The 14,693-nt window shown below is 34.2% G+C and overlaps 1 long non-coding RNA gene across 1 annotated transcript; it reads left to right on the top strand.

The window, feature by feature from the left end:
• The first annotated feature begins 7,783 nt into the window (after nt 1-7,783).
• On the top strand, nt 7,784-13,305 carry LOC127178616 (uncharacterized). Its single transcript, XR_007829416.1, has 4 exons — nt 7,784-8,657; nt 9,348-9,436; nt 9,517-9,603; nt 12,192-13,305. It is a non-coding gene; the product is annotated as an uncharacterized LOC127178616 (long non-coding RNA).
• The last annotated feature ends 1,388 nt before the right edge of the window (nt 13,306-14,693 follow it).

Below are 14,693 nucleotides of genomic sequence, written 5' to 3'. Positions count from 1 at the left end.
ATTTCTTGATTTAAAGATCAAACGGTGATGAACTTTTTTTTTTAAAGCATGTCTTCATCTTTTGTCGGTTTTAAAATATGTTTTCCTTACAGATTTTATTTTAGTCTTGTCCCAGATATTCTTAAAATGTATTAGATATTAAAACATTTTTAGAATTCAAAAATGTTATTTAATGAAATAGTAAAATAACTATAAATTACAGTTTTATGCAAAGGTTTGGGATCCCCTTGCAGAATCTATGAAAATGTGAATAATTTAAAAACAAATAAGAGATCAAATTTTTCATACTGTACTGTCCTGAGTAAGAGGTTTTACATAAAAGATTTACATATAGTCCACAAGTTTTTTTTTGGTTTTGTGATGGTTGTTCATGAGTCCCTTGTTTGTTCTGAACAGTTAAACTGAGTACTGTTCTTCAGAAAAATTCTCCAGGTCCTGCAGATTCTTCAGTTTTCCAGCATTTTTTACATATGTGAACCCTTTCCAGCAGTGACTGTATGATTTTGAGATCCATCTTTTCACACTAAGGACAACTGAGGGACTCAAACATTCACTGATGCTCCAGAAGGAAACATGATGCATTAAAAGCTGGGGGTGAAAACTTTTTGAATTTGAAGATCAATGTAAATTGTACCTAATTTGTCTACCTGGAAACATGCAAGTATCTTCTGTTGCTTCCGAAAGGCAATACTAAATGGGGCAATTTTTTTTTTGACAAAATAAAAAAAAATTTGGATATCTTCATCCTGTTCAAAAGTATTCATCCCCTGGCTCTTAATGCATCATGTTTCCTTCTGGAGCATCAGTGAACGTTTGAACTTTTTTTAATAGATGTGTTTGAGTCCCTCAGTTGTCCTCAGAGTGAAAAGATGGATCTCAAAATCATACAGTCACTGCTGGAAAGGGTTTAAATATGCAAAAGATACTGGAAAACGGAAGAATCTGCAGAATACAAATTAAGGTATTTTTGATGAAATCCTGGAGCTTTCTGATTCTGCATAGACCGGGTCATCAAAAATATCTTAATTTGTGTTCGACAAAGGTGAACGAAGGTCTTACGGGTTTGGAATGACATGAGGGAGAGTAATTAATGACAGAATTTTCATTTTTTTGGTGAACTATCGCTTCAAACATAATGTGATTTAAAAAATAATAATAATTGTAAAGTAAAAATCAAAAAATATTTTATTGTGCAAGACCAAAAGTAACCATAGTTGAAGAAACACTCACACACACACACGCATTGATTTGTAGAGAATATTTCTGATTGGCTGAAAAAGCACCATGGATTGTTTACCAAGTCTAGAGCTGTTACAGAGACCAGTGTGATTTCTCAAGACACCAATTTTAGTGATATCTGTCAGATAGTACAGGTAGCAGGGATAGTTTATGCACAGTAACTTTGGTCTTTAAAGGGATAGTTCACCATTCTGTGTTCATTTACTGACCCTAATGTCATTCTAACCTTGCATGAACTATCCAGTGAAGAATAATTTCTAATTCAAATGTCATTTATAATGCATGTAATGGCATAAAAATGTACACTGTGGTCCTGCACTGGTGGGCAAGTGTGATTAAGCATGGCTAGAGCAACTCATTATATAGTCCAGCTGCTTCTGACTAAATTCTATGAGAGATTTAAATTAGAGCACGTATCTACCGAGTCGATCGTGAATACCAGAGGAAAAGACGTGCGTTTTTGCCAAGAAGTTATCAGCTGAATCAGATCCAGAGCTCCTATCTCAAATCAATCTGCAGTTGACGCTCTATTTATAGCTGATCCACCCTTGAGTGTCTTATTATTATGTGCATGTATTTGTCTGAAAATGGCTTTGGTGATTATCGTTACTCATTGCCTCCCGAAGCTCCTTCCTTCTGGCCTGAACTTAGCTTTTTCTTTTGAATATTTAATAAGTCACTAAACCTTTATTCTTTGAGGCTGGAAAAAAAAACTAAGCCCTACTTAAGAATATAACAGAAAGCCACTCGAGGCTAACAGTGTTTCTTTGTGGGTCAAGTCAAAAGGCTCTCGATCCAAATCTCTCATCCACAAAGTACTACATTTAAGTAGCCAGATGAATTCATGTCTTCTGTAACCTCATAACTATGAAGTCTGTGTGGTCCAACAGATGGACTTGATGTATTCCACTCGCCAAGACATTCGTCTTCAGCATGCGAGCAAGAAATCCCGCCATTGTGCAAAACGTGTCGCCATATGTCAGAAAGACACGATTAAGGATCACAGTCTTTTATGAGAAATGTAAACACCCAACCTTCGCTGCGTCGAGACAGCGTGCAGCCTTTGTTCTGCAGCGTTATGGATGGACTCGACATTCCCTGCCTGTTGAACCAAAGCTCATTAACACTTACTGCCATAACCGCGGAGCATATGTCACTAGCCCCATTGTCATACAAATCCAGCTAATTAATCCTAGCAATGAAGCGCTCGCATACTCCACGAGCCTGTTGCTGAAAGAGGCACATTTATGTGTCCAAACCTGAGAATGATGGTGGGTGCAGTTCCTCAGCCAGTGTTTGTCAAAAAGGAAACAGTCAGACTTGACTTCTCATGATGGATGAGGCTTAATAAGAGAATGAAGTAAAATGATGTCAGAGAATAACATATTTCCCCCTAATTATTTTGTGCATTGGTCTGAGCAGTAATTGCAGCGTTTTTTGGGTCTACGCCGCACTGAGGCACAACTGATGGATGTCACTTGTCAAGAGGGTATGGAAATTCTGTGGGAGTGTGCTGAAATTTCTAATATTTCCTGGGAAGGCAATCTCTTTGTGATGTCGGTATCTATTTAGCCAGTATTTCCTTTGGCTTGTCAAAACTTCAGAGTCAGAGAAAAATATATGACTCACTTGACACATGTGAAAGTATATATATCAGTGATGACGATGCAACAGTCCCAGTGCCTGTAATGAGCAAAAATTTATTATATTATATTATATTATATTAAAATTTATTATATTATATACAACAGTGTAAACAAAACTGAAAATAATTTGTTAGTCTGCTGCCTTAAAATTTTAAGTTTAGTCAGCACAGATATCTAAATTAGTACAACTTAGGATTTTAAGTTGACTAAACTTAAAATTTGAAGGCAGCGGGGTAACACATTATTTTAAGTTGACTCAACAATGTTTTTTTTTACAATGCAGTTTCTGGTCCTCGAATTTGATTGGCTAAGAGGAGTGATATTCTAGTTATATTGGAACTCCAACCATTTCACCATTTGTATCACTCCGTTTTTGGATTTTCTTAAAGTGAGTGTTCTGGTAGATGCCAAAATCTACTATAATTTTACAAATAATACAGTTTTTGTGTCATGGAATGTAGTTTTAAGAGCTTTTAAGGCAAGAGTGTACTCGTTTAGACTTTAAATATGTGGTTTGTTAATAAGGATAACGTCTGTTTTAAAATTGGCTTCAGTGTTTTCGGATATGTGAGCTCCCGGGTGTCGGCGGATGTTCAGCACTCATGATCCCGCTGAGAGCAGCCTCACCTTGCCTCACCTTGGCCATATCTTCAGGAATTCAGGCAGTCTTTGGTCTCATTAATCTATTATTTGTTTCAGAGCAAACAGTTTTGGTTGAGGGCAAAATCTCATCACGTTATATTTTATGGAAATTTACTAAATTACTTTTACTGAATTGCCTAACAATTTTTATGATGGCTGTTTTTGTTTATTAAATATTATTATAAATAATAGCAGTATTTAATAATAGTATTTAGTAAGGATGCACCAATAGGATATTTTTGCCTAATACCGATACCGATTTTAACAAACAACTATTGACAGATTCTGATACCGATACTGATATTGGTCATTTGCATAAAGCAGGGCTTAATACGACGGCGTTCCTCTGTATTATTACTGTTCCGAAAATACCAGTTGAAAGCGTTATTTTTAAAACTTTTTCCTTTGCCTACTAGTACTACTAATGAAGTACAGCATTTTCTTTACTCAAAGACTAGAGGAGACTGAAACAGGGTTGTAAAAAAGGAACTTACTTTTACTTTCATCAACAGATCCACTAATCAGGGCTGTCATCGGAAATCACCCTTTACAGATGAAAGGATAGTACAACAAAAATATTGCTTTCCTCAATGGACATTCAAACTAATGTTTTATAGTGAATATGAGATTGAGCTGAAGAACGAATGCTGTATCAGATGCAGGTAATCACACTTGCTTAGTCCATCTCTCTCTAAATAATACATTGAGCTTTAAATTCAATAAGTGTTCGATGAAGCAACTCAGTGTTTCTTTATTACTAGTCCTAAAGTGACATTTTCAAATTAGTAATGGAGGCTTGGGCTCAGCTGTTGAACTCTCAACTTGACACTTGAATCTGTGGCGGAAGGAAGTAGTTCTGCACAAAGTGTTTTTAAAGACACTCCATTGTTGTTTCTTATGTATTTACACAGAAGTGCTGTCGAACTGTTGTATAAATGCAGTATCACATTCGTAGCCGTGCAGTATGGCTGTATATAAACACGCTGTGATTACCTACAGCACACAACCTCTATTAATGTTACTTGAAGACGTTTGTTCATCATTTTGAGAGAATCTTGTTAGAACGTTTTGAGTACCTTTGCACCTTAGCTAGGATAATATCATGTGGCATAAAACAGCTTTTATTCTACAACTTCCCACATAGGAAGTATTTTTCTGGGTGTGAAAGTAAAAGGACTTAAAATAAACACGTGTTATTTATAGCGAGGTCTTGAACATTTATTCAACATGAAGTCTAACTGTAGATCAGCTCTAGATCTGTCTGTGTTTTCTCACCAAAGCGAGACTCACACATTCAGAGTCAGAGAGACAGAATTATTTTGAACCAACAGCTGGTATAAGCATCATTTATAAGGAAGATGAGAGGGAAAAGGTACAATATTTATTTTTTTTCTGACAGCGACTGTTTTTGATTGAACATAGCTGATTAAACCTAGGCAAAAAGTTCCTGCTGTCACGCTGTTCAACTGTAGTATATCTGTTTAAGAAAAAACATTGCTTTTTGCAATGCAAAGCTTTGTCGAAGGCAGCGTAAAAAAAAGCACATTTGAAATTCCATCTGTTTATGTGACATAAGTTAGATGCACAGACGTATTTGAAAATGATACTTAACCCTTGCCCTCTTCAAACAATGACAGCTTACAGACAGTAGATTTCAGAAATGTGATCGTGCCCATTTTTTTCTCATCAACTAACTGCGATCAGTCAAGCAGATTTTTATATCTCTCTGCATGCTGTAAAACCAAATTGTTCCTTAAGAATTTGTCAACACTTCTTGACAAGTAGATTTAGATAAGTCTCATGAAACTTGACTACAATGGCACACTTGTAACATTTCTCTCCAGGCAGAGAGGGATTTGATAGATGTGGCTTGGTGATATAGTGCTGTGCATCAGGCACGATTCCCCTGAGAGCAAACCACCTGCTCTCTGCTTGCCAGATTGTGAGAGACATGGGTGTGAAATATGATAATTTTATCTTCAGCAGGCTTGTCAGGAAGAGATCCTCTTTCTTCAGAGCTCGAGCTGAGATAAGTCCAGTAGCTTCTGGCTGACGAACAAGCCTGAGAGAGCTGTTGTGCTGGACTAGTTTGCAGGGAAGCACTAGTTTTCCTACTCTTCACTCTTGCTCTAATTGTGTGTTTTAATGCTCAGTTACAGTGCTGAATTAGGAAATATGAGCTTTGAAGATCTGATTATGGGTGAGAAGATGGCATTAGTTTTGGAAATTGATTTTTGTGGTGTCCTGTGGTGAAAGATGCTGCAAACGATTCTTTCTTTTTTTTTTTTAATAATTTAAATTATTATTTTGCATGCTGTTTTTGACCATATTAGGAGAATACACAAAATGTTTGTACTGTGGTTTTATAATTACTTTTAGAATTAAATTAGTACAGTATAATTCTAAAATAAATATGCTGAGTTCATGCTCAAGAAAAATCTCTTATTATTATCAATGTTGAAAACAGTTTTGCTGCTTAATATTTTTTGTGGAAACTGATACAGTACCATTTAATAAAATAATAACTTATTAAGGATCATATGTCACTGAAGACTGTATATATACACTACCGGTCAGAATTTTTTGAACAGTAAATTTTTTTTTTTTTTTAAGAATTCTCTTCTCCACACCAAGCAAAAAATACAGAAAAATTAGTAATATTGTAAAATATTTTTACTATTTAAAATAACTGTTTTTTATTTGAATATATTTTAAAGTGTAATTTATTCCTGTGGTCAAAGCTACATTTTCAGCATCATTACTCCAGTTTTCAGTGTTATATGATCCTTCAGAAATCATTATAATATGCTGATTTGCTGTTCAAGAAGCATTTTTTTATTATTATTATCAATATTTAAAACAGTTGAGTATTTTTTCAGGATTCTTTGAGGAATAGAAAGACCCAAAGATCAGCATTTATCTGAAATGAAAAGCTTTTGTAACATAGTACACTATACCATTCAAAAGCTTGGAGTTTTTTTTGAAAAAGAAATGATATACATGAATACTTTTATTAAGCAAGGATGCTTTAAATTGATCAAAAGTGATGATAAAAACACTTATAATATTACAAAAGATTTCTATTTCTTCTGAAGTTTCTAATAATCAAAGCAACCTGAGCAGCAAATCAGAATATTAGAATGATTTCTGAAGGATCATGTGACTGGAGTAATAATGCTAAAAATTCAGCTTCAAAATCACAGAAATAAATTACATTTTAAAACAGAAAATGGTTGTTTTAACTAGTAAAAATATTTCAAAATATTCCTGTTTTTGCTGTACTTTGGATCAAATAAATGCAGGCTTGGTGAGCAAAAGAGACTTCTTTTAAAAAATATTAAAGAAGTTAAAAATCTTACTGCTCAGAAACTTTTGACTGGTAGTGTATAGATAGATTTTTTTGTTATTAATTTATTTGATCTTTTAAATCACTTCTATATTATGCATCAGCTGCTACAATATGTGTCCACTGCACAGCCATGAGAAAATGTACAAAAAAGTGAGATCAGAAACGTCATTTACTCTTTGTGTCTGAATGAGTGCACTTTTAGAGTATGTACTTCTGAAGTATTCATGAAGTACTGTACATTCTGTAGTCATTCAAGTGCATAATATGCAAGTAAAATCGATGGCATTAGTGTTTTCAAACCTTAAGTGCTGATTCATACAGTGTGCTATTGTTTTATTTGACAATACAAGAAAAAAAAGTGAAATCATTTAAATAAATTATTTGTTTAGTGAAATGACATCAAGTTCACCTTGTGACTGCAGTACTTCACCTCATGAACTATGGCGTAATGTTTTAATCTTGATGCCCTTGCTTACAACATGCTTAGGCAACAGTTTCCTTGTCTAGACAAAAACACAAAGCCTGCGTGTGCCTCATCAGTCGAGGTCTTTGATCTTTTCTCTTGGCTTGCACTTGTCAATCTTCATCTGAACAATGCACCTCCACGCTCCCCTCGCCTCGTGCAGGAGTCGCAGATTAGCCTGACGTGGAGGGGGAGGCTCCTTGAATTAGACTTTCATAACTTATTTTAAGACCATCCTCCCCATGCCTCCCCTTCTCTAGTTCCTGCGTGCATCCTGCGGCCCTGGCGAAAAAGTGGAAAATAATGTATTACATCGTAAGATCAGACAGACGTTCCATTCTTCTTGCTCTTATTATTCTAGTGTAACAAATCTCTGTAGAGTAGGAGCCGTTTCAGCCATAAAGGATGCGTCTGTGCTCCATTATTATGCAGTGTATTTTTTTCCCCAAAAAATTCATTTATGGGGCATTGTTGATTTTGTAAGTAACAAAAATTACATTTTGATGCAGTGTCTCAGTAAGTATGCTTCACTTAGAAGTGCCGCATGTGTGTAATTGGAAGCCTGCATCTCTGCTGAGTGTGAATCATAAAATCAGGTGATAGAGAGGCATCAGCAGAGAAACCAAGTGCTGCAGGGGGATTGTGAGTCATCTGACACTTTTTTTTTTTTACAGTGAGCCCCTGTTGATCTACACTGCGATCTGATATGCTGATATATACTGCCTAACAGAATGACTGACAAGATACTGACTGGTAGGGAAAGAGAGTCTGTAACAGTGTTGGGGAAGTTACTTTGAGATTGGAGCTTGCCAGGCTACAGTCTACACCTAAAATAGTCAAGCTATCATTTTAAAAAGTAGTTTTAGCTATAATACAAGCTACTAACAAAAAGTAGCTCACTACATTGAAGCTATTCAAGGAGCCTTTTTTTTAAAAAAAAATTTTATATATAAAGTAAAAGCCAGGTGCATGGTGCAATTTACAGTTGAGGTCAAAAGTTTGCATTCAACTTTCAGAGTCATTTAAAATGTAAATTATTTTACCAACATAAGAGCGACCATACAAAATGCATGTTATAGTTATTTAGTACTGACCTGAGTAAGATATTTCACATAAAAGATGTTTAAATATAGTCCACAAGAGAAAATAATAATTTATAAAAATGACCCTGTTCAAAAGTTTACATACACTTGAGTCTTAATACTGTGCTATTACCTATAATAAAGTTGTGTTTTTTTTTGTCTAGTGATAGTTGTTCATGAGCCTTGTTTGTCCTGAACAGTTAAACTGTCTGTTGTTCTTCAGAAAAGTCCTTCAGGTAGGTTTTCCAGCATTTTTGTGTATTTGAACCATGCAACAACTGTATGATTTTGAGATCCATCTTTTCATGCTGTGGACAACTGAGGGACTCAGTTGCTTAAATGCTTCAGAAGGAAACACAATGCATTTAGAGCCGGGGGGTGAAAACTTTTTGAATTTGAAGATCAGGGTAAGTTTTACCTTTTTTGGGAAACATGTGAGTATCTTCTGTAGCCTCTGAAGGGCAGTACTAAATGAAAAAATATGATATTTAGGCAAAATAAGACACATCACCATTCTATTCAAAAGTTTTCACCCCCTGGATCTTAATAAATCTTTTTACCTTCTGGCGCATCAGTGAGAGTTTAAACCTTCTGTAATAGTTGCATATGAGTCCCTCAGTTGTCCTCAGTGTGAAAAGATGGATCTCAAAATCATACAGTCATTGTTGGAAAGGGTTCAAACTTTTGACCTCAACCGTATAATAGTCCTTTACGATTGTCTTTTTGTCATGGTACTCTTGTGAACACGGAGGAGGAGAAATTGTTAAATGCAGTTGTTATTTTTGTTTTCTTTGTGCATAAAAAGTATTTTCATAGCTTCATAACACTACGGTTGAATCACTGATGTCACATGGACTATTTTAACAATGTCTTTACTACCTTTCAGGTCCTTGAACTTGATAGTTGCGTTGCTATCTCCTATGCAGGGTCAGAAAGCTCTCGGATTTCATCAAAAATGTCTTAACTTGTGTTCTGAAGATGAATGAAGGTCTTATGGGTTTGGAACGACATGAGGGTGAGTAATTAATGACAGAATTGTAATTTTTGGGTGAACAACTATTCATTTATATAGTAAATTGTGCTCTGTTTTTACAGTGTGGTGCTTGATTGACAGTCAATAAGAGAAGCGACACTGCAGGACTGTGCCTCAAAACTTCTGACATGGGCAGAATTTCATTGGAGGTAAAATCTGATAGCAGATTTTGGCCTAGTATCAGAGGAATCCTGTAGGATTTGCAAAATTTCATAGGGTGTCCATTTGTCATTGTACGTTACAGAATTTTGCACACATTTGTCCGCAAATTGTGAATTCTGAGGAGTACAGCAAAGGTGCCGTTTGGGGCAGAGCCACAGTAGAGATAGAGCTCTATAAGTGCTTGTTTATCATATTTGCGTAGGCATAATTTTGCCTTCATTAGACGCTGGTTAAAGCTCACAAAATGCAAAGAAAGAAAAGTTTGCAGGTATATCATTTAGAATGGCTCTTCTATTCCCATTTACACAAATATACCTTCCGAACGCTGCATTAAATAATGGGGTGAAGTATGCATTGTACTTTGTGCTGTTTGACACCCTCACAGGTTATAATCTTCCTCAATATCGCAAACAGCGAGCGAGAGCAGTATTAGCTTCAGCTCAAGATCCAATCAGACAGACCATTTCCCTTAATCCCTGCTGAGATAACTATCCAAACAGAGGACACTGAATCAGTCTGTGACCTTTGTGTGGGAGTAAAAGTGTTCCACGCCGCTCCTCTCACGCACCGTGGCAGAAAACACGCCGCTCTCTGTGTTTTTATCCTGTCCCTCAGATATAAATGTGTGTTTGTGTTGGCGGAGAGGATAGAGGGGGTATTATGTGGTGACTGCCCGTCGAGTGTGCCAGTTTCGTATTTAAGACAATGATGTGAGCGCAGGCAGCTCTGCAGGGGGGCACTGCAGGCCAGCCGCGTCGCATATGCTACAGTGCTGCCAGGACGCTGGCAGAAGTGTATTTTTGGGCACGTCTCAACAGGATGGTGCATAGTCAGGGGCTGGAAAACGCTTCAAAGGCAGAAAATAGCCCCTCTCGCGTCGGAAATTGGTGTGATTTCACTCTCTGAGTTTAAACTCTTTAGGGGGGTGTTGAGTGCAGTAAATATTTAGTAACAATCACATGCCCAAAATACAAAAAAGGAAAAGGCGGCTCTTAAAGACACAGGCGGTAGGAGGCAGACTGCAACGCGTACGCTCAAATGATCCTCGCCGTTTGAGTGTATTGTGGGCGTCTAATGCAACTTGCTTGTCGAAACGTCTGTTCTTATGATGATTAAAGCACTGTTGCCATATTATTATATGAAGTGCATCATCATTATTTTGCAATCACTTCTTAAAGGGATAGTTCACCCCAAAATGAAAATCTTATCATCTCATCTCAATGAAAATGTCATTTACTCACCCTCACGCTGTTCCAAACCAGTTTGACGTTCTTCTGTGGAACACAAAAGATGAATTTAACAATGTTTTAACATTTTTTTATCTATGCAGTGGAGGTGAATGGGGTCCAAAACAACACTGTGCCGCCCTGTTAAAAACAAAAACAATAACAGAAAAACCTTTTCTTTAAAGCGATAGTTGACCCAATAAAATGAAAATTACCCTATGATTTACTCTCCTTAAACCCATCCTAGGTGTTTATGACTTTCTTCTTTCAGACAAATACAATCAGAGTTATATTAAAAAATGTTCTGGCTTTTCCAAGCTTTATAATGGCAGTGAATGGCTGTTTTTTAGAAGTCCAATAAAGTGCATCCATCCATCATAAAAAGTGCTCCACATGGCTCTATGGGTTAATAAAGGCCTTCTGAAGTGAAGCGATGTGTTTGTATAAGAAAAACATCCGTATTTAAAACTTTATAAGTCATAATCTCTAGCTTCTGCTAACTGTTCATGCGTTCATAAGAGAGCTGCTTTCCAGTGGATAACATAGGATCTGATAGCGTAGTGTAAACTCTCGACAACCAAGTTTTGTTTACAGAAAAGGAAAATCAGTCTCCTATTGTCTTATATTGAAATCCTCCATTTTTCTTTACAAATCCTTGTAATTCGCTAATTCTCTTCTCTGCGCTTAAGCGTTCTTCACTGTATTCGGCTACATCATCTGCTGCAACATTACTTTCTCATGTATGAGTGTACAACAGTTAGCAGAAGCTAGAGATTACGGGTTATAAAGTTTTAAACATGGATATTTTTCTTACACAAACGCATCGATTCACTTTGGAAGGCATTTATTAACCTCCCATAACCGTGTGGAGTACTTTTTATGATGGATGAATGCACTTTATTGGACGTCAAAATCTCAGCACCCATTCATTGGCATTATAAAGCTTGGAAGAGCCAGGACATTTTTTAATATTACTTTGATTGTATTCATCTGAAAGAAGAAAGTCATATACACCTAGGATAAGTAAATCATGGGGTACTTTTCATTTTTGGGTGAACTGTCCCTTTAAGAGATGCTGTAACAGTCTGATTTAGATAATGTAGGTGTGTTACTGAATTTGATATCAAATGTTTGTCACAATAAAAGCTTTCCAGCAGTGCTTCTCTGCCCATAACCCATGAAATGATGAAATCTACACCCATCCACAATATTAGCGGTTTCATTAGCCTGTGTGTGGTGCACAGCCCTTCCCATAAGAGTGACCTTTTCAATGATGTGGATGGTTACCCCTCCAGCTTTATACATGCCATTAAAGATAAGCCATGTGTGACATTGGACTTATTTTACAGGCATTACAGTGCTTTTGTGGTCCGACTAAAGGAGGCTGCGGAGCCGTATGAAACTCACGCCACGATTATAACAGAAAGTCACACGGCACTCAATCAGCCCGACAAATTCAAGCCAAATCTACTCAATAAGTGAATCTATTCAGCGATGAGCCGCAATCAGACTCCCACAGAGATGAGAAACGCTTCCACTGAATCTCCCTCGCTGCAGTCACAGCTGAGAACAAATGATTAATTAATACACCAGACAAATGCCCTACAATATTCTTTCTCCTCCTGAATTATTTCATCCGCCCACCAATTGTGCCCAGTTACTGAGCAAATAGCCGGCAAACATGAATAGGTCATTATGTCTGGCCCTCGGCGTGACTCTGAACCGCACAAAGTTTCTTTTGGACCTAAAGGCCTTGAGAACGATGCACAGCTTGTAGGAGCACAAAGAAGAAATCAATATGAATTCATATGAAAAACCAACATGAAGAAATCAGCAAAACTACATCTGCCCGTGTTTGTCGAACGCGTTTGCATATTGACTTAATACGATCTTGTTTTTCGTACCTCCCTGAGAGAATTCCTTCTGCTGTTGTCACCCATGAGCAGGTAACGCTTTCGCATGTCATAGTAATGTGCACGGTGCCATGAAGGTGATCTTGTCCATTTGTCGGGTAATAAATTTTGCTGCCTTGTCGCAGTGTATCTCTGACCTCTTTCGCATTAATTCTCAGTAAACAGGAGCTTTAATACTTCATCATTTAATCTCATTTAATCTGCAGTGGCACAGGCAACCAAAAGAAACATATTTTCACTATATATCACAGCGTACTTTGGCTTTCTGGCATTATAATGAGCTATTTCTCACACTTCCTCCCAAGGACAAGGCCTTAAGGTTGCACGTTTTATTAAAATGCTAAATTTAAAAAAATGTGATAATATTGAGTGGAGTTTATATCATTAATGTCCAGTCCAACAATATTCATAAGTGAGACTGGATATAATTAGATTCATGTGCATGTTAAAGAAAGCTAATTTGACAGTTACAGTGACAAAATGTTTAAAAATGAATGTCTTTGTGTTAGATAAAAAATAGCCAACAAAGTGTATAGAGTGAAGAAAAAAATATAATGTATGTGAAATATACTGTATGTATATTAATATAATATATCAGTTATTTATATAATAAAAGTATATATTTGAAAGAAAAATATATTAATAATTTAAAAATGTGTAAAATGAAAAAAATGTATACATTTAAATCAGTTTTAAATTATTAAATAAATGAGTTGTTTTTGTGTTAAAGTAGTATACAGAAAAATATATTTCATATTTGTATTATATTTAATATTTAAAAAATACATAAATGTGTAAAATATAAATAATATAAATATCTTGTATTTTTAATATATAAGAATTAAATGTAATAAATATTCATGTATTAAATTATTAAATAAAATATCAAATAAAAATATTTCAATAAAAACACATTTACTTAATGTAAAAATTAAATATGAAATAATATGAAATGTTATCTTTGTATTAGATAAAAAAGTATCCAACAGTGTATACAGTTAATAAAAAATATATAATGTATATGAAATTTACCGTGTGTGTGTATATATATTTAGTTATTTATATATTAGTTATTTATATATTAAAAGAGTATATATTTTAAAGAACACTGTATTTATTAAAAATGTGTAAAAATATTTCTACATTAAATCAATTTTAAATTATTAAATAAATTAGTTATTTTTTTGTTAAAGTAGTATAAAGTAGTCTTTTAAAGAAAAATATATTTCATATTTTTATTATATTTAAAACATACATAACAAATGTCTAATATAAATATACATTCTATTATATATGTATATATATATATATATATATATATAAAACTTACATATATTAAATATTCATATATTAAATTATTAAATATTAAAAAAAAAAAAAGTATTATAAAAATATTTTAATAAAAACATATTAATAAAGAAATATTTTAAAGAAAAATGTTTAAACTATTAAATAAGTTATTTTTTATATTAAAGTAGTATACATTTAAAGAAAAATATATTTAATATATTTTTAAATACATTACAAATGTTTAATATATAAATATATGTTGTATTTTTAATACACAGATGATTATATTGATCACTAAATATTAAATAAAAAAGATTTTAATACAAAAAAATAATAAAGAAAATAATTCATAAAATGTGTAAAATTAAGTAAATATTAGTTATTTTTTATGTTAAAGTAGTATATATTTAAAAATATATAACTGATATTTTAAAAAATATATTACAAATGTTTAATATATAAATATATGTTCTATTTTTAATGCATAGATGATTATATTTATCACTAAATATTAAATAAAAAAGATTTTAATAAAAAATTAATAAAAGAAAATAATTTTAAAAGTGTAAAATGAAGTAAATTATTTATTTTTGTTAAAGTGGTATACATTTAAAAAATATATAATTGATATTTAAAAAAATATATTAC

The sequence above is a fragment of the Labeo rohita genome, chromosome 16 (genome assembly GCF_022985175.1).
Source record: "Labeo rohita strain BAU-BD-2019 chromosome 16, IGBB_LRoh.1.0, whole genome shotgun sequence".
In the NCBI taxonomy this organism is placed as follows: Eukaryota; Metazoa; Chordata; class Actinopteri; order Cypriniformes; family Cyprinidae; genus Labeo; species Labeo rohita.
This window is presented reverse-complemented; position numbering and strand designations above follow the sequence as displayed.